The sequence below is a fragment of the Sebastes fasciatus genome, chromosome 16, assembly GCF_043250625.1.
Source record: "Sebastes fasciatus isolate fSebFas1 chromosome 16, fSebFas1.pri, whole genome shotgun sequence".
In the NCBI taxonomy this organism is placed as follows: domain Eukaryota; kingdom Metazoa; phylum Chordata; class Actinopteri; order Perciformes; family Sebastidae; genus Sebastes; species Sebastes fasciatus.
The window spans coordinates 16,031,025-16,053,016 of NC_133810.1; the positions used below are offsets into that span (position 1 = coordinate 16,031,025).

General features: G+C 35.9%; 1 protein-coding gene across 4 annotated transcripts in view; it reads right to left on the reverse strand.

Moving 5' to 3' along the window:
* Positions 1 to 21,947, reverse strand: part of LOC141752829 (short transient receptor potential channel 4-like) — a 99,621-nt gene extending 77,674 nt beyond the window's left edge. For 2 of the 4 annotated variants that reach the window (XM_074611040.1, XM_074611038.1), the window contains exons 1-3: positions 21,838 to 21,876; positions 4,331 to 4,670; positions 3,214 to 3,266 (exon numbers count right to left, since the gene is read on the reverse strand). The gene's annotated coding sequence lies outside the window, so the exon portion shown is untranslated. Of the gene's footprint in view, positions 1 to 3,213; positions 3,267 to 4,330; positions 4,671 to 21,837 lie in introns of all 4 variants that reach the window. The other 2 variants (XM_074611039.1, XM_074611041.1) reach the window with 2 other exon arrangements.
* Between the last annotated feature and the right edge of the window lie 45 nt (positions 21,948 to 21,992).

Below are 21,992 nucleotides of genomic sequence, written 5' to 3' on the forward strand. Positions count from 1 at the left end.
GGAGGACCAATATATTTTTGGCATCATTGAGCGGTGCTTAGTAGTTCCTCAACTGATCTCAGCATGGCTGCAAGGTCACACACTTTCTCATTTTACAGATAAACAGGACACTACAAGATGATTCTGAAAACATTTGAGGTGAGAAAGAGGCATTACAGTAAAGCGCTGCGTAGTTTGACCGTTTTATCGGAGTTCGCGAGTGATTGACAGCTGCTCAGAAACGACAAACTCCAGCTCGGCTCTGATTGGTTGTTTTCCTCCATCAAAACAAACAATATCTGATCAAAGAATAAAAACACACAACCAAGAATTTGTTGCCAATTTTCAGTGTTGACAGTTTCAGATTCTCCACTACGCAAACAAGTCACTCATTCCTCAAACAGACTGAGCTGAACACAGAACTTGATGCAGAAACTCAGCGGCACAACAAGTAAAAGTGGTGTCTACATGACAGCTTTAGAGGATTAGATGTTTTGAGTGTTAAATCAACCAGATAATACAAATGCATAAAAATGTAACACTGGCATTATGACAACTATGAGAAGAAAAATTTATATTAGACATGGTTATTTAAGCCTATGTGCTAAAGTCTTTCAGTTGTACTGTGAGTTTTTCAATGACAGAAACTGACATCCGTGGAAAACATGTTACATTTTTGTCACTATGAAAAATTATTTGTGGAGAGATTTTAAAGAGTTGTCAGTTAAACCTCACAGACCGAGTGAGCTTGAGGAACAGAGAGGAGAATAGTGTCAGATTTATGAATAATATCTACTGTACTGGATCCGTGTCTTCAATAACATTAAGCATAATTTAGTGACATTTTTAATCACATTGGCCTTATTCACCAACCATTCTTGAGAAGAATTTCTTCTTTAAACCCACTTACGCAGTTTTTCCTCATTATTATTTGGTCTTACATAAGAACAGAATTTACGCATTCTCAAGACTTACGCACATTTGAGTGCTGACATTTCTGTGCTAAATAACTAGTTATTGCATTTTCTTCAATTGTACAGTTCTATGATATAGGATTTAAATTACAATTATATTTTATCATTTATTATATATTTAAATAAATAATAATACATTTTTCATTATTTTCCATGCATTATGGTCTTTTTTTTTTAAATAGATAAACTCTACAATAACACTTCAACAGCATCCAAAGCATCTTTTTTGTGTTATCTTACATTCACTACTGACATTACTAAATATGACAGGCTGTTTGCCCTTCACTTCATGCAGAAGTACCTCCACTTCAGAACTATTGAAGTTTGTTATGTTGTTTTTTTTACGTTCAGAGTCTGGTCTTTAAACGTTTATTTGGGCATCTTGATTTAATTCTCTCAACTTTTCTTTTCAATTTCTGTGTGTGCACACGGCACCTTTCTATGGCTAATTAGGATCAACCAGCATTCACTTTACAAGGACAATGGGATTCATCCTTATAAGAACACAGGTACAAACAGCTATGTGGTTTAAAGGGGACTTATTATGCTTTTCACTTTTTCTCTTTCCTTTAGTGTGTTATATAGTTTTCTGTGCATGTAAAAGGTCTGCAAAGTTACAAAGCCCAAAGTTCACACCAGAGGGAGTTACTCTCCCCCACAGAAACACTGCTCCTGAACTGCCTGAAACACCTTGCTTGAAGTCCCGCCTTTTCTTCTGTAACATGGTGATGTCACCAAGTAACACATTTGCATAATACCTGCCTGGCGGCTTGTTTGGCACACCCTCAAACAAAGCTAGTTAGAGCGGAGCGAAGTCCAAAGAGTTTGGTTCGGTTCACCAATAAAAACAGAGCTGGACCAGCTGACCAATCAGAGCAGAGCGTTTCAGACAGAGGGTGAAAGAGGTGCTGCAGCACAGCTGGTATGAGAAAAATAAAGTGCTTTTGAACATTAAAGCAAGTAAATATGTTCTAGTAGAAACCCAAAATACAAATATGAACCTGAAAATAAGCATAATAGGTCCTCTTTTAGAACATGTCATAAATCTGTCGTAGACCTTTCTTTGGACCTTTCTCAAGAACTAATTTAAGAAAAAACTTGGGAATATATTGGTGGATGAGGCACATAGTTTGCTGCTCATTAATTTCCCTGTAACAGCATAACACTGAGAGTATGCAGAATATTATTATGTTGGATTCAGTGCAATTGAGCAATCATGTTGTTGCTATGAACAAAACAAACAACTTATGGAATATTTCTGTACCCCCACTGCTAGAATAAAAAGATACTGCCGCCAGCCACTCTCTCTCTCTCTCTCTCTCACACACACACAAACACACAGTGTGCAATTGCAGATTTCCTAATACAAGACAAATAAATAATAAGCAATAGTAAGGGTTCACCCTGTTTTATACTGATAACCAAATATTCGAATAACACAGAGTGAGTTTGAGTATGTGCAGATTGTAGGTTAATACAGTATGGGATGTAAATGCTAAGGGCCATTATGCAAGCCAGGAGAAAGAAGCAATGATGGAGACTGCTTTATAGCGTTCAGTTAATTCTCATACTTGATTTTCATCCTATATACAGTATACTATTTTTAGAAATTTGGTTACTGATTCTCTTTGATCAAACTGAGAAATGGTTTGCCCTCCTGATACCCTCCAGCGTTGCAGGTACTGTCTGATAAGCTAAGCCCGGGCTTTAAATCCAGTCTTAACTCCCTGCTATTAAAAATAGCAGGCTGCTAAGAGGTTAGGGGCTCCTTATTATTAATGCCTTAATTATGAACCACCTCTTTGTCTGGAGCAGCAGACTTTGCTGGGGCTATATTTTAGCTGAAGGGAAACCGAGGAACCAAAATGTCTATTATCAACCAATACAAGCCGGCAACATGCGGCTTATCGAGCCTGCCGTCGTCGGTGGGGAAAGAGGTGGGGTCAGGAAATGAATGACAGGAAATAAAAGTTTAGGCTTTCAGATATCTACATTGTATCCTGGATATATATCTCTCAGGACAACTGCACAGCTTTAAAAGCTATCTACATGAGCAATGCTGGCTGATATTGTGTGGCCAAGAAACAGAAAACCGCTGAATCAAAAAGTGGCACACAAAAATCTAACAAGCTGGAACTCAGAGGGATTACTGAGGGGGTGTTGCAGAGTATTTGTAGCAACAGAATGTCCTACATATAAATAGAGAGTGATATGTGTTTGTAAGTCAAAGACTTCTCCAACAGTAGTTCATTTTACTTACCAATGATGCTTTGTTTTTTCTCATTGGGTCACCATGACGCCTGCATTCTTTCCCTGAGGGTGAGATTATGTCAATATTTCTGTTGATCCAGTGAGAAATAATACACATGGTTCATCATCCGTGACCTTTCCGACAGTAAAAAGATGTCTGCTGTATGCAAACACAAGCACATATATTATGCATGTACTACACACCTGCTGCATCTGTGCATGCCTGTTTGTTGTGTACGCGTGTGTGCACACACTCGCAGCAGTATTAGCATTGATTATACTTCTGCAGGTAATTGTAATTTTTCTCTCTCTACCCACGAGACCTGCTTTTGGTATGTTAATAAGCTCTTTCAGTGGAAGCTGCTCAATGCACTGAATGCAGTCAGTGTATTTTGCATTTTGAATGGACTCCTCAAAGAGGATGATGGACAACTGTCATATTTTTTTGTCTAGCCTTTCTGCTTCAAAGCAAATATTTCTTCTTTACCACAATGACGGATTCAGACAGTCTGAAAAAGCGAAACCTCCCCCTGATTATGTAATTCTCTCTCTATGATCAACGAGAATAAGATCAGGCAAGAAACTTCAATCTGACTGCTTCATTAAAATGTCCTACTGTGTCCTGAATATGCTGAATTAAGTCACTATTTTCATGCCAATTGTAAAGGATCTTGTCTGCTTTATATTCAATGTCTAGACCTAAATGTTGTCTATAAAAATAATTTACTTGCAAACAAGATTCTACAAGATATATTTTCTCATTATGCCACAGCCCTCCTCGTCCCTTTTTTCATATGCTACCGTAAAAGTCGTCTCCCTTTGTTCTTTTTCCAGCGCCACATCTTCCTCTGCATCACATGAGGTGTCTGCACTGTAACTCTGAGTCATCATAATAAGTCTGCTCCAATTCTCTTTAACCGGCTGTCATTCCACTGCCTACACTGCATCATCCTCACTGTCTCTCTCTCTCTCTGTGTTGGTGGCACAGAGTTGAACTCACATGGGTAGTATCTCTGCAACATGGACTTATATTCTACATTTAAATATGTATGTGTGATTTGTCATATGTTTTGTAGATGTAATTAGCAAATTTCATAATATGAATCAAAGCTAAACAGCCCACTTACTAGCTTTCAGAAGTTTCAAGTGCATCTCACGGTCTCATAGCAGCTTCCTTGATCCTTCTCTGGCCGTTCCGTTCGATGACCTTTGACCTCCTCTCCGTCGATGCTGTGGTCGATTTTGTTCCTCACAGACGGTTGAGGTTTTCTGTTTCTGATGTTCATTCAGTCTCTTGTCCAGGGTCCTCGTCATCCTCTCCTTAAACCAAATAGTTCAGCAATAATACACATATACAGTATGTGTTTCTTAAATACTCATTCCATATGAGTCAGAGCAGAAAAATGGACATTACACACATATTTGCCCAGCTCAGTCACCTGGAAAAAATGTCGGTATTGGATGTTTCTGCGAACCAGGGATATATTGAATGTCAACAAGCAAGTGATGTAGTTTAAATAGCGAAACGACACACACCGGGCGGGCGGGAGGGGAGGTGGATGTGTCCAACAAACACAAGGCTTTCATCCGTGTTCTAGGGATGTTACGATACCATAAATCTAGTAGTCGATACCAATAACAGTGAATTTCCACGATTCTCGATACCACGGTAAAAAAACAAAACAACCACAACAATAAATCCCATGTAATTCAACACGTACTCTTTTATTAAAAACATTTGAACATTACAAAAAACAGAGGAATGTAGCCTTTCAGTTATAAATAAAAATAATTGACCTATTTTGTTCATTTTGGCGTATCAGCGGCGTGTTATCAATCGATAGTCAGACGACGGACACTACATACTGACCGTGAATGCATCTGGTCCGTCAGCTCAGAGTAGCAGGAGCAAGAGGCAAAGGATTTATTGTCGAAGCGAAAAGCAAACGCACCTATTTGGCAATATTTCACGTTTAATCCCAATGCTATAAGGGAACTATAACGTTAATGAGGTAATCGCTGGATGGAGCCGTCACAGCCGGTGTGCACGGAGCAGTAACCGGTAATCGGTAACACAGGTGTTGTCACAAGTTTATTAACCGGTGGGAACATTTTCCTCACTGTCACATCACTACCAATGACCATTACAGGCATCGTACGGTACCTTCGGTACTGTAGAAAAAGAGTACCGTCACGCCAAATTTTGGCATCGACTTGGTACCGAAGTATCGGTTCTTGTGATATCCTTACCGTGTTCACAACATTCAGTGTCATTTTCACTGTACAAGCGTAGTAATTTTAACCACAACCATGTATTTCTTTCCTAAACCTAACTATAGTGGTTTTGTTGCGTTGTTACGTTACATTGTTACATTATTATTTAAACACAAGCCATGATCTTTTTTCCAACCTTAACCAAGTAGTTTTGTTGCCTAAGCCTAAGCAATCGTTTCACAACGTTAACCACGTGGCGTTGCGTTTCTGCAAGCGTTATACGAGGCTGATATGAAACATAATTTTGGTTCCGAAACATCGGCATTCAACGTATCCATGGTTTGCAGAAACTGATTGTGATTGTGATGATTCTGATAATTGATGAGACTTTAGCTAATAACCTCCCCAGGAGAATTTCATTCTGAATGGACCAGCACAATCAGACTTGAAGAGATATCTGTACAGTCTGCAGGCCCATCCATCACTATTCAGCTGTGTAATCATTCAAAGCCAGAATATCACTGAACACGTCTGCTTCCTGCTCTCTGTTTGGATTGATGAGAGCGGCGAACAGCTTGATGTGGCTACTGAGTGATACTCAGGATTTTCACACTTTGATGAAAATGGTGCCTCTGAAAATGACACCGCTTAGAAATGCTGCCACTGTGGCCCGACAATCCAGCCATAATTAAATAATTTGGCACACGTTTTTGAGTGTGATTAGTTCAGTATTAACCAGGTTCAAACACTTGGCTCTGGATTCTTGTTTGCCTTGTTACACACTCTGTCCGAATAACCATAAACATGACATACGTTTGTATTATGCTGCATTCATTTCTGTATGAAATAATCGTAAAAGACAATGTTTTTGTCTTTTAACTAATTTGCTGCAAATCCTGTTCATGTATAGCCTGCCTTACCAACTTAGTAACCTAAACACGATGATCGACATTTTAGTCAAAGTTACATTATTGTTATGCAGCTGAAAGCGCAGACTGATTTAAAAGTTCAGGTGCATTCTTGTGCTTCTTGCAGGGTCAGACATCCAGGACTGACATCTGGCTGCCAGACAGCAGTGCATACGTAAACTACTGTATAGACTCAGAAAACCAAACCTGCAATAAAAACGATATCAAAATGTACACTCTGAAAAAAGTTCCTAACTTCTTTCATTTAGCCTACAAAGCTGTGAACAAAAATCTACATCCTGGCACATGAATACACTACTATATTTTGGAAAACTTTGAGAAATCATATGCCCGTTCAGTTACATTACCATGCAGCAACTGCATCATTTTGTCACACACATTCACATTATATCGGGAGAGAGTTCAGAGATTTGGTCAAAGTATACTGGAGCACACAGATTTAAGACAACAAACATTTTGAGAGGACTAACGTCAAGTGCGTCTTCATCAGAGTCAAACAGCACAAAGCCTCACATTCTCTTAGGGACAATAAGCTGCATGTAGACAGGGTTCACAATTATATAACAATAAAAAGAGCAAAGTATATATAAATAGTCATTTATGACATTACATCAGTAACCGTGTCCATTTAAATGTATCAAAAATATAAGTATATATAGTAATATAAGAATGATAAATACTTGTATCAAAACAATATAATATCTAAATATCTTAAATAACACTCCCCTAATACGGAATTCTTATAATAAACCGGGAGAGAGGGCACATTTATTAACGTATTTATTACTATTATAACTTAAACTGTGTCCCCTAGTGGGTGTCTTAATGCACCAGACACTTGTGAGTAGTATAGGACTGGTTCGTTTGCGCGTGCATGTGAAATGCGCGTGCACGTGAGCATGCGCGCGCGCGCGTGTGTGTGTGTGTGTGGGGATACAGGTGAACCCTTGGTGACCCTGGTGTCCTTTTTGTAACCCTAGGGCTGATGTTAATTATTGGTAGTTGTCCAAAGGTGTCTGCTGTAAGGTGTTATCAGTTGCTCCACAACAAAAAAAGAAAGACCCCATCCTGTGGATCCTGATGCAGATAAAAAATACAGTTGTATCCCAATATGTGTCTTTTATTACAGTATCATTAAAAGTTCAAACAAACCCCTGGTCCCTGTGACCAAATGTTTTTGCTTTTTGGTGTTTCCACAGAAGACCCATACTGTTGATCCTGAGTCAGATAAAAAAAAAAGTAGGTTGTATCCAAGATGTTATCAGTTGCTCAGTAAACAAAAGAAGACCCCCTCCTGTTGATACTGGTTCAGTGAACAAAACACAGTTGTATCCCTATATGTGAACTCCGTTGTATCCAAGAGGTGTCTTTTTTATTACAGTATCATTAAAAGTTCAAACAAAGCCTAGTGTGCTGTGGTCAAAATGTTTATGGCTTTTGATGCTGTGGTGGTTGGTACTGTTTGCAGGCTATAGCAGCATGGATCCTGTAACCATATGTTTGTTTGTGAGAGGGTGTATGGATTAGCGTTGTTCGTAGTCGATATTAACATGTATCCAGGACAAATGGTGTGAGAAGGGAAGTATGTCATCTCCTTCATGTCATCTCCTAAAATTCTTTATGAGATGTATCTGTGAGAGGGGGTGGGGTATGGGGTGGTATTGTTTGTAATAGATATCAGCATGTATCCAGGGACAAATGGGGTGGATGTGAGCGGGATGGGGGTCATCTCTTGTATGCCATCTCCTAAAATTCTTTAGGAGATGTATCTGTGCTGTAATGATTTGTTAACATTTTAAATTGGTAGATGTGTGTTAGTACACCACTAATTTTGCTTGTAGTCATCTCCCAAAAAAAAAAAAAGCGGTGCAATGTCGGTAGAGTTACAATATAGTGGGTTTTAAAAAAAAAAAAAAAAAAATGTATGTAGTGCGAATGGGGCAACCTCAAGGCCTGTCAACCATGCGTATTCATGAGATGTCACTAGCTCCATCTTTTACCTACACTTTGTGTATATAGTCAGCATTCAGCTGAGGTCGTGTTTACCAAACTTCACAACTTTTGAAGAGGACGCTTTTCCTAACGCCACTCTTGCATTTTGCACATTAGGTACAGTGTTCTTTTCTTTGGATGCTTCATTTTTGGCGTCTGTGAACATAGAGCTGATGTGACTTGCCAAAAAGCCCCAGTTTTGTCTCATCTGTCCAAAAGACATTCTCCAAGAAGCTTTGTGGCTTGTCAATATGCATTTTGGCATATTCCAGTCTCACTTTTTTATGATTTGGTGTCCTCCGGGGTTGTCTGCCATTAAGTCCACTTTGGCTCAAACAGGAGAAAATGGCTCATGGACTACTACTAAAACACTATGAATACTATAGAACTAACTAGCATTGTTAGAAAAATAATTATTAATGGGACAAATTTCTTGGGTATTTTAGCGTGCGATCAACTGCCTAAACACATCAGGCTGCTTGGAGATGGTCTTATAGCTTTTACCTTTAACATGCTTGTCTATAATTTTCTTTCTAATCTCCTGAGACAACTCTCTCCTTAGCTTTCTGTGGTCCATGTTCAGTGTGGTACACACCATGATACCAATGTTTAATGTGTCCCTATGGTCAAATTATTTTCAATCTTTTCTAGGGGTACCATCATTTTTGTCCAGGCCAGCTTCATTAGTTTGTTTTTTTAAATGATTCTGAACCAAAATTCAAAAACATTAGCTGATTTTCATTAGTTCATTTTCAATACATTTTTATTTATTATTACTTTTTTGTCAGTTTCAAGTTATTTCAGTGACCATTGTTTTTTTTTATTCTTTCTTTAACGGAAGGGTACCAACAATTTTGACTATGTGTGTAGATACACACACACACACACACACACACACACACACACATACAGTATATACATATGTCTATATCCACACCCGCTTACATATAGATATCCACTTAGACACAGCCAATGTTTAATGTGCCCCTATGGTCAAATTATTTTCAATCTTTTCTAGGGGTACCATCATTTTGTCCAGGCCAGCTTCATTAGTTTGTTTTTTTTAAATGATTCTGAACCAAAATTCAAAAACATTAGCTGATTTTCATTAGTTCATTTTCAATACATTTTTATTTATTATTACTTTTTTTGTCAGTTTCAAGTTATTTCAGTGACCATTGTTTTTTTTTATTCTTTCTTTAACGGAAGGGTACCAACAATTTTGACTATGTGTGTAGATACACACACACACACACATACAGTATATACATATGTCTATATCCACACCCGCTTACATATAGATATCCACTTAGACACATTCGCTTACACAGTTATCTATTCTATTTTACAGACAAAAAAAAAAAAAAAAGGACATATTTACATCCCTTTAGTTGACCTTTTTGTCGACATTACTTATTAATTAATTTTGTTTAACTCCAATCCTCACCCTGACTCAAAGTAGCCCACCCATGATCAAAAATGATATTCTGTTCTTTTATTTCTATTAACATCCCTCTCAAGAACCCACTGATGTTTCAAAAACATTTTGAAATGTTCAGTGTTTAACTGTTGTCTTTTTATAGCTTTAAATATAAATGCTTTCCCCATCGTAATGATGATGTTGTTCAGGTCTTTTCCTTTTTTTTTTTCATCACCCCTTAAATCACCAAACATTATAGATAAAGGACAACTATAGAAATTTGATTTGTAGACTGAGATCCACTTTTTTCAACGTTAATCCAAAATAATGTAACTTCCTTACAATACCAAAAATAAATGAATGTCTGACTCCTCTTCCTCCTCACACAATCTACATATGTCACCTTGTTGGATGCCCCATTTTAATTTTTTTTAGCATTCTCTTAGTAGGCAAGAATTTGTAGATTAGTTTTAGTTGTAAAATTCTAATGGAGACATCAAAAGAAGTTGTGTAAATACATGCATATACTTTCCTCCATGGGATACATTTGTCTAACAAATACCCCCATTTTTGACTGGATAGCTACTGGTGTAGCAGAAATGTGTTTAAGTTGCATGTATAACTGATATATTTTCTTGTTTATTTTTGTCTTATTCATCCATGTTGTGTCCTTAATGTAGGGGTAACATGCCACTTGTTTTGTACATAATAATAGCCTCCTTTTCCAGATCTGAGGTATAGCTGCACAGAGTTGATTAAATGTAAAAAGGTCACAAACATTACCGTATACTATTTTAAATTCATCATAAGTCTTGATTTCGCCCCCACTATTCAAGAGGTCATTTATAAATAATATTCCTTTTTTCAAACATTGATTCAATAAAGATACGGTGATCATTAATCAAAATATTTCTATTATACCACAACACTTGGCTCTGGATTTCATAACTTCACACTGGTTGATGATATTGGTATTGAAACCAACTGACTATGACCTCGTCCAAAAAGCCGGATAAGTATGGAAATGACTTTCTCTTTAATATAGTGAACTGAAAAGCAGTTAACTGGAGGTAAGGATAGAGTTCTTTGTGGAACAGAGGATGAGCAGACCTCAATCATTTTGCTGAAAACCACTGCGGATTTAAGATACATTTTGGTATAAGGGATGCTTTTAGTGCAAAGTTGAGTGCCTTAAGGTTTAACAATTTAAGTCCACAGTGTTTGTAATCATTATACAGATAAGCTCTTTTAATTTTGTCAGGCTTCCAACCCCATATGAAATTGAACACATTTTGCTCATATTTTTTAAACAGCTCCTCTCCTGGGGTAGGTAATGACATGAGGATATAGATAAACTGAGGAATCACTAAGGAATTTATCACGGTTATTTTTTTTTCCATATAAAGTTAAGTTAGTCATTCCCCAAACTTTTTAATTTTCTGTCTACTGTATGTAGCTTTCTATCAAAGTTTTCCTTCGTGATAAGGTCCATGTCTTTAGGGATATGTATACCAATGACATCTATTGGGCCATCTGACCATTTTAGTGGGCAGATTACTATAGATATTAAAATTTGTACCTTTCAGAGATCCAATTCGCAGCACAGTACATTTATCATAGTTAGGTTTTAGTCAGGAAATTACTGAGAAGTTATTCAACTCTTTAACTAATGCAGTAAAGGATGCAACATTTGGTTGATTTTGAAAGTTTACATCGTCCGCATACATTGATATTTTTGATTCCAAACTATTTATTCTCAAACCTTCTATGTTGTTATTCATTCTTACTTTTTGTGCTAAGATTTCTATAGCTATAATAAATAGATACGCAGACAGTGGACATCCTTCTTTCAATCTTCTATATTGCTTAATTGTTTCAGAAAAAAAACATTGTTTATTATTTTACACTTTGGATTACTATACATTACTTTTTATCCAACTAATTAAAGAGTCTCCAAAGTTAAAATATTCTAAACATTTATAAATAAAATCCAAACGTACTTTATCGAAAGCTTTCTCAAAGGCAGCAAAAAAAAAAAAAAAAATGAAAGCAGAGGTTTTTGTTGAGTCATAATATTCAATTATTTCAATTATTTGTCTAATACTGTCACTGATAGATCGACACTGTAAGAAGCCACACTGATCTGGATGAATAATATTGGGCAGTACTAGTTTTAATCTGTTTGCAAGACATTTGGCTAATATTTTAGCATCGTTACATTGTAGTGTGATTGGCCTCCAATTCTTTAGAGTAGTGGGATCTTTATACCTTCCACCTGAATCTTGTTTCAATAATAGTGAGATTAAACCTTCCTGTTGAGTTTCTGTAAGTTGTTTTTTGCTATATGACCAGTTGAAGGTGTTCAGCAAAGGTGTTTTAACAGACTCATAGAAGGTTTGATAAAAGTTTACAGGTATGCCATCGGCTCCTGGACTTTTTACCTTTTTCAAAGGAGTTAATAGCTGGATGTAATTCCATCCAGCGTAATAAGTCCCTCACAAGATTTTTTTCTTTCTCTGTTAACTTTACGGTATTATCGTCTTGAGAATTGGGGCTAGTATTTTGAGGCAATAAATCCTCTGGTGGGCTCTGTAAGGAGTACAATTTTGAAAAATAATTATGTTGTACCAGCAAAATTTCCCTTGGTTTTTTCAATGATTTTATTTCCTACTACAAGCTTCAAAACATTTTTCTTTACAGTATTTTTATACTGCAGATTTTAAAAATATTTGGTTGATCTCTCCCGATTTTTCCAGCCATTCTATTCTATTTCTCAAATATGATACGTTGGCTTTCTCTGCACATAGTCTTTCTAACTCTCTTTCCTTGTGCTCAAGATTGTCCAGTAGAGCTTGTGACACATTTGTATTATTGTCTACCAGTTCTGTTAAATCTTCTATCTCAGCTATCAATATTTTTTCTGTCTCCAAACGATTTTTATTTTTCCTTGAGCTGTATTGAATGCAGTGTCCCCTTAAGGTGTATTTTAAAAGCATCCCATATAATCAAAGGATCCGCTGTATCATTATTCACTACAAAGAAATCTTTTATGAATTTGTTTGTTGTATCTATAAACTCTTTATCCTTCATTAGCTTCTGATTTAATTTCCAGTATCCTGGACCCCTATGAAACGTTGTGGTACAAATGCTCAAGGTTATAAGATGATGATCTGACCTAAATCTCTCTTTAATCTCGACTTTATTCATTTTTGGAGTCAAAGAAAATGATGTTAAGAAATAATCTATTCTGCTAGCCTGATTTCCTCGTCTCCATGTATATCTTGTTTGCTTTGGATTTCGCAATCGCCATATGTCAATTAAATCTAGTGAGGTCATGAGGCCAGAAATAGCATTATATGCTCTAGAATGATAATTCTTAGTTTGTATGCCTTTTCGATCCAGATCTACATCCAACACAGTGTTGTAGTCTCCTGTCATTATCAAATTTTTTATCATGTAGTTTTTCTTTTCTTGCAACATGTTGAATATATCTTGAAAGAAGAGTGGATCATCAGAATGAGGTGCATACAGATTTACTAATACAAATTCTAGGCTATCCACCAATATATCTTGTATAATATATCTACCTGCTTGATGTATTATTGTATCTTTGACCACAATATCTACTTCCTTTTTATACATTATCATTACAACTTTAGAATTTGAGCATCCGTGTGAAAAGTATATGTTATCCCCTCCACTCTGTTTTCCATTTAATCTCATACAGTTGGGTAGAGTGAGTCTCTTGTAAACAAAATATATCATAGTTTTTATCCGTAAGCCAACTAATAAAGTGTCCCCTTTTCTTCCTATCAGCTAAACCGTTACAGTTGAAGCTTGATATTACTAACTTAGACATATTTGATCTTCAGTGGATTCTATACTTTCATGATTCTTGAAAAAAAAAAAAAGGATGGAAATAATAATAGTGACACCAAAACAACGGGAAGGGGCTGAAAATATTTCCTGTTTCTTCCATCCTCTGATGATATATTTTCTATTGTCATATTTCTCTCCCTTTTTAAATAGCGTCTAAGAGAAACATTTTACTATAACAAAACATCCAATCCCAATTTATGAGCGCAAAACTAAGAACAAAAGATCATCATTTTTTTATTTTCTGCATTGATGATCTTTTGTTCTTAGTTTTGCGCTCATAAATTGGGATTGGATGTTTTGTTATAGTAAAATGTTTCTCTTAGACGCTATTTAAAAAGGGAGAGAAATATGACAATAGAAAATATATCATCAGAGGATGGAAGAAACAGGAAATATTTTCAGCCCCTTCCCGTTGTTTTGGTGTCACTATTATTATTTCCATCCTTTTTTTTTTTTTCAAGAATCATGAAAGTATAGAATCCACTGAAGATCAAATATGTCTAAGTTAGTAATATCAAGCTTCAACTGTAACGGTTTAGCTGATAGGAAGAAAAGGGGACACTTTATTAGTTGGCTTACGGATAAAAACTATGATATATTTTGTTTACAAGAGACTCACTCTACCCAACTGTATGAGATTAAATGGAAAACAGAGTGGAGGGGATAACATATACTTTTCACACGGATGCTCAAATTCTAAAGTTGTAATGATAATGTATAAAAAGGAAGTAGATATTGTGGTCAAAGATACAATAATACATCAAGCAGGTAGATATATTATACAAGATATATTGGTGGATAGCCTAGAATTTGTATTAGTAAATCTGTATGCACCTCATTCTGATGATCCACTCTTCTTTCAAGATATATTCAACATGTTGCAAGAAAAGAAAAACTACATGATAAAAAATTTGATAATGACAGGAGACTACAACACTGTGTTGGATGTAGATCTGGATCGAAAAGGCATACAAACTAAGAATTATCATTCTAGAGCATATAATGCTATTTCTGGCCTCATGACCTCACTAGATTTAATTGACATATGGCGATTGCGAAATCCAAAGCAAACAAGATATACATGGAGACGAGGAAATCAGGCTAGCAGAATAGATTATTTCTTAACATCATTTTCTTTGACTCCAAAAATGAATAAAGTCGAGATTAAAGAGAGATTTAGGTCAGATCATCATCTTATAACCTTGAGCATTTGTACCACAACGTTTCATAGGGGTCCAGGATACTGGAAATTAAATCAGAAGCTAATGAAGGATAAAGAGTTTATAGATACAACAAACAAATTCATAAAAGATTTCTTTGTAGTGAATAATGATACAGCGGATCCTTTGATTATATGGGATGCTTTTAAAATACACCTTAAGGGGACACTGCATTCAATACAGCTCAAGGAAAAATAAAAATCGTTTGGAGACAGAAAAAATATTGATAGCTGAGATAGAAGATTTAACAGAACTGGTAGACAATAATACAAATGTGTCACAAGCTCTACTGGACAATCTTGAGCACAAGGAAAGAGAGTTAGAAAGACTATGTGCAGAGAAAGCCAACGTATCATATTTGAGAAATAGAATAGAATGGCTGGAAAAATCGGGAGAGATCAACCAAATATTTTTAAAATCTGCAGTATAAAAATACTGTAAAGAAAAATGTTTTGAAGCTTGTAGTAGGAAATAAAATCATTGAAAAAACCAAGGGAAATTTTGCTGGTACAACATAATTATTTTTCAAAATTGTACTCCTTACAGAGCCCACCAGAGGATTTATTGCCTCAAAATACTAGCCCCAATTCTCAAGACGATAATACCGTAAAGTTAACAGAGAAAGAAAAAAATCTTGTGAGGGACTTATTACGCTGGATGGAATTACATCCAGCTATTAACTCCTTTGAAAAAGGTAAAAAGTCCAGGAGCCGATGGCATACCTGTAAACTTTTATCAAACCTTCTATGAGTCTGTTAAAACACCTTTGCTGAACACCTTCAACTGGTCATATAGCAAAAAACAACTTACAGAAACTCAACAGGAAGGTTTAATCTCACTATTATTGAAACAAGATTCAGGTGGAAGGTATAAAGATCCCACTACTCTAAAGAATTGGAGGCCAATCACACTACAATGTAACGATGCTAAAATATTAGCCAAATGTCTTGCAAACAGATTAAAACTAGTACTGCCCAATATTATTCATCCAGATCAGTGTGGCTTCTTACAGTGTCGATCTATCAGTGACAGCATTAGACAAATAATTGAAATAATTGAATATTATGACTCAACAAAAACCTCTGCTTTCATTTTTTTTTTTTTTTTTGCTGCCTTTGAGAAAGCTTTCGATAAAGTACGTTTGGATTTTATTTATAAATGTTTAGAATATTTTAACTTTGGAGACTCTTTAATTAGTTGGATAAAAAGTAATGTATAGTAATCCAAAGTGTAAAATAATAAACAATGTTTTTTTTCTGAAACAATTAAGCAATATAGAAGATTGAAAGAAGGATGTCCACTGTCTGCGTATCTATTTATTATAGCTATAGAAATCTTAGCACAAAAAGTAAGAATGAATAACAACATAGAAGGTTTGAGAATAAATAGTTTGGAATCAAAAATATCAATGTATGCGGACGATGTAAACTTTCAAAATCAACCAAATGTTGCATCCTTTACTGCATTAGTTAAAGAGTTGAATAACTTCTCAGTAATTTCCTGACTAAAACCTAACTATGATAAATGTACTGTGCTGCGAATTGGATCTCTGAAAGGTACAAATTTTAATATCTATAGTAATCTGCCCACTAAAATGGTCAGATGGCCCAATAGATGTCATTGGTATACATATCCCTAAAGACATGGACCTTATCACGAAGGAAAACTTTGATAGAAAGCTACATACAGTAGACAGAAAATTAAAAAGTTTGGGGAATGACTAACTTAACTTTATATGGAAAAAAAAATAACCGTGATAAATTCCTTAGTGATTCCTCAGTTTATCTATATCCTCATGTCATTACCTACCCCAGGAGAGGAGCTGTTTAAAAAATATGAGCAAAATGTGTTCAATTTCATATGGGGTTGGAAGCCTGACAAAATTAAAAGAGCTTATCTGTATAATGATTACAAACACTGTGGACTTAAATTGTTAAACCTTAAGGCACTCAACTTTGCACTAAAAGCATCCCTTATACCAAAATGTATCTTAAATCCGCAGTGGTTTTCAGCAAAATGATTGAGGTCTGCTCATCCTCTGTTCCACAAAGAACTCTATCCTTACCTCCAGTTAACTGCTTTTCAGTTCACTATATTAAAGAGAAAGTCATTTCCATACTTATCCGGCTTTTTGGACGAGGTCATAGTCAGTTGGTTTCAATACCAATATCATCAACCAGTGTGAAGTTATGAAATCCAGAGCCAAGTGTTGTGGTATAATAGAAATATTTTGATTAATGATCACCGTATCTTTATTGAATCAATGTTTGAAAAAAGGAATATTATTTATAAATGACCTCTTGAATAGTGGGGGCGAAATCAAGACTTATGATGAATTTAAAATAGTATACGGTAATGTTTGTGACCTTTTTACATTTAATCAACTCTGTGCAGCTATACCTCAGATCTGGAAAAGGAGGCTATTATTATGTACAAAACAAGTGGCATGTTACCCCTACATTAAGGACACAACATGGATGAATAAGACAAAAATAAACAAGAAAATATATCAGTTATACATGCAACTTAAACACATTTCTGCTACACCAGTAGCTATCCAGTCAAAAATGGGGGTATTTGTTAGACAAATGTATCCCATGGAGGAAAGTATATGCATGTATTTACACAACTTCTTTTGATGTCTCCATTAGAATTTTACAACTAAAACTAATCTACAAATTCTTGCCTACTAAGAGAATGCTAAAAAAAATTAAAATGGGGCATCCAACAAGGTGACATATGTAGATTGTGTGAGGAGGAAGAGGAGTCAGACATTCATTTATTTTTGGTATTGTAAGGAAGTTACATTATTTTGGATTAACGTTGAAAAAAGTGGATCTCAGTCTACAAATCAAATTTCTATAGTTGTCCTTTATCTATAATGTTTGGTGATTTAAGGGGTGATGAAAAAAAAAAAGGAAAAGACCTGAACAACATCATCATTACGATGGGGAAAGCATTTATATTTAAAGCTATAAAAAGACAACAGTTAAACACTGAACATTTCAAAATGTTTTTGAAACATCAGTGGGTTCTTGAGAGGGATGTTAATAGAAATAAAAGAACAGAATATCATTTTTGATCATGGGTGGGCTACTTTGAGTCAGGGTGAGGATTGGAGTTAAACAAAATTAATTAATAAGTAATGTCGACAAAAAGGTCAACTAAAGGGATGTAAATATGTCCTTTTTTTTTTTTTTTTGTCTGTAAAATAGAATAGATAACTGTGTAAGCGAATGTGTCTAAGTGGATATCTATATGTAAGCGGGTGTGGATATAGACATATGTATATACTGTATGTGTGTGTGTGTGTGTATCTACACACATAGTCAAAATTGTTGGTACCCTTCCGTTAAAGAAAGAATAAAAAAAAACAATGGTCACTGAAATAACTTGAAACTGACAAAAAAAGTAATAATAAATAAAAATGTATTGAAAATGAACTAATGAAAATCAGCTAATGTTTTTGAATTTTGGTTCAGAATCATTTAAAAAAAACAAACTAATGAAGCTGGCCTGGACAAAATGATGGTACCCCTAGAAAAGATTGAAAATAATTTGACCATAGGGGCACATTAAACATTGGCTGTGTCTAAGTGGATATCTATATGTAAGCGGGTGTGGATATAGACATATGTATATACTGTATGTGTGTGTGTGTGTGTGTGTGTGTGTGTGTGTGTGTATCTACACACATAGTCAAAATTGTTGGTACCCTTCCGTTAAAGAAAGAATAAAAAAAAACAATGGTCACTGAAATAACTTGAAACTGACAAAAAAGTAATAATAAATAAAAATGTATTGAAAATGAACTAATGAAAATCAGCTAATGTTTTTGAATTTTGGTTCAGAATCATTTAAAAAAACAAACTAATGAAGCTGGCCTGGACAAAAATGATGGTACCCCTAGAAAAGATTGAAAATAATTTGACCATAGGGACACATTAAACATTGGTATCATGGTGTGTACCACACTGAACATGGACCACAGAAAGCTAAGGAGAGAGTTGTCTCAGGAGATTAGAAAGAAAATTATAGACAAGCATGTTAAAGGTAAAAGCTATAAGACCATCTCCAAGCAGCCTGATGTGTTTAGGCAGTTGATCGCACGCTAAAATACCCAAGAAATTTGTCCCATTAATAATTATTTTTCTAACAATGCTAGTTAGTTCTATAGTATTCATAGTGTTTTAGTAGTAGTCCATGAGCCATTTTCTCCTGTTTGAGCCAAAGTGGACTTAATGGCAGACAACCCCGGAGGACACCAAATCATAAAAAAGTGAGACTGGAATATGCCAAAATGCATATTGACAAGCCACAAAGCTTCTTGGAGAATGTCTTTTGGACAGATGAGACAAAACTGGGGCTTTTTGGCAAGTCACATCAGCTCTATGTTCACAGACGCCAAAAATGAAGCATCCAAAGAAAAGAACACTGTACCTAATGTGCAAAATGCAAGAGTGGCGTTAGGAAAAGCGTCCTCTTCAAAAGTTGTGAAGTTTGGTAAACACGACCTCAGCTGAATGCTGACTATATACACAAAGTGTAGGTAAAAGATGGAGCTAGTGACATCTCATGAATACGCATGGTTGACAGGCCTTGAGGTTGCCCCATTCGCACTACATACATTTTTTTTTTTTTTTTTTTAAAACCCACTATATTGTAACTCTACCGACATTGCACCGCTTTTTTTTTTTTTGGGAGATGACTACAAGCAAAATTAGTGGTGTACTAACACACATCTACCAATTTAAAATGTTAACAAATCATTACAGCACAGATACATCTCCTAAAGAATTTTAGGAGATGGCATACAAGAGATGACCCCCATCCCGCTCACATCCACCCCATTTGTCCCTGGATACATGCTGATATCTATTACAAACAATACCACCCCATACCCCACCCCCTCTCACAGATACATCTCATAAAGAATTTTAGGAGATGACATGAAGGAGATGACATACTTCCCTTCTCACACCATTTGTCCTGGATACATGTTAATATCGACTACGAACAACGCTAATCCATACACCCTCTCACAAACAAACATATGGTTACAGGATCCATGCTGCTATAGCCTGCAAACAGTACCAACCACCACAGCATCAAAAGCCATAAACATTTTGACCACAGCACACTAGGCTTTGTTTGAACTTTTAATGATACTGTAATAAAAAAGACACCTCTTGGATACAACGGAGTTCACATATAGGGATACAACTGTGTTTTGTTCACTGAACCAGTATCAACAGGAGGGGGTCTTCTTTTGTTTACTGAGCAACTGATAACATCTTGGATACAACCTACTTTTTTTTTTATCTGACTCAGGATCAACAGTATGGGTCTTCTGTGGAAACACCAAAAAGCAAAAACATTTGGTCACAGGGACCAGGGGTTTGTTTGAACTTTTAATGATACTGTAATAAAAGACACATATTGGGATACAACTGTATTTTTTATCTGCATCAGGATCCACAGGATGGGGTCTTTCTTTTTTTGTTGTGGAGCAACTGATAACACCTTACAGCAGACACCTTTGGACAACTACCAATAATTAACATCAGCCCTAGGGTTACAAAAAGGACACCAGGGTCACCAAGGGTTCACCTGTATCCCCACACACACACACACACGCGCGCGCGCGCATGCTCACGTGCACGCGCATTTCACATGCACGCGCAAACGAACCAGTCCTATACTACTCTTGTGTTTTAATTTACTCTGTAACAATATTGTCATGTTTATGCTTTCATGTTTATTTTATTTATCTTCCTAGAGTATGTTTGATATGTCTATGCTGATGTGCATTTGTATTGTATTGTTGATGTGTATTTGTTGTATTTTTTTAGCTACCCACAGACCAAGAAAAATTCAATCAGTTTCATGACATGGTAATAAATCATTGAATCTTATTAAATCTTGATTATTCTTACTAATATTTGTTGATACATTTGAATGGACGTGGTTACTGATGTAATGTCATAAATAGCTTATTATATATTTACTTTTCATTTTCTCTGAACTTTCGCATAACTGTGAACCCTGCCTACATGCAGTGTATTGTCTCCTCCCTATTTTTCCAGCCTGTGCTGAATTAGTTCCCAGTTAGGGGAGGTTATTTAAAGGTCCCATATTATGCTCATTTTCAGGTTCATACTTGTATTTTGTGTTTCTACTAGAACATGTTTACATGCTGTAATGTTAAAAAAAACAACGTTATTTTCCTCATACTGTTGGCCTGAATATGCCTGATTTACCCTCTGTCTTAAACGCTCCGTTTTAGCGCATTTTGACGGAATTGCAACAGAATTGCAACAGAATTGCAACAGGATTGCGTTGTTAGGCAACAGCTTGGGTCCATGTGTACTTCCTGTCAGTTGATGACATTCACATACACTGCAACCAGTAATAAACTGGGACACATTTAGAATGTTTACGTTTAAAACTGCGTAAAGGGTCTAAATATTGTATATTTGTGACATCACAAATGGACATAAATCCTGACAGGTTGTTTCAAATACAGTTTCTGAATACGGGCTGTGTGTATTTCCCTGTGGATTGAGTGTATCGATACTTTCACAGTATTTATATAGGACTTAAGCCTGCTTTATAATAAAAAAAAACATGAAAATCTCACTTTTTTATAATATGTCCCCTTTAAGAGATTGTGAGTCTCTGTACTGTTTGACTCTGATGAAGACGCACTAGTCCTCTAATAAAGTTTGTTGCCTTAAATCCGTGTGCTCCACTATACTTTGGACTAAATCTTTGAAGTTTCTCCTGATACAAGATTGCCCTGCAGGCCTGCAAATCCTTGTGTAGTTGGCCTGTCTCCATTAAGTTTCAAATCTCTGCAAGCAGATTTTCACACGTCAGTGTACAGGCAGTACATGCAGTTTGTAGGAATGCACACCGTGTAAAATATTTAAGCATCTCTTCATTTAGGAAAAGATAAAAAAGTGTCACTTTAGGTTTACCTGAGAGAGGTGCCATGTATCCATCTCCATTAGAACACGCTCCCAAGGAACTGTCAGTGCGCCTCCTGGATGTGTGCGCCTTTTTGTTGTCATTTACGGTAAACGTTAGGTGTTTGGTATAAATGCCTGACTGAAAATAGCACAAATAATACCTT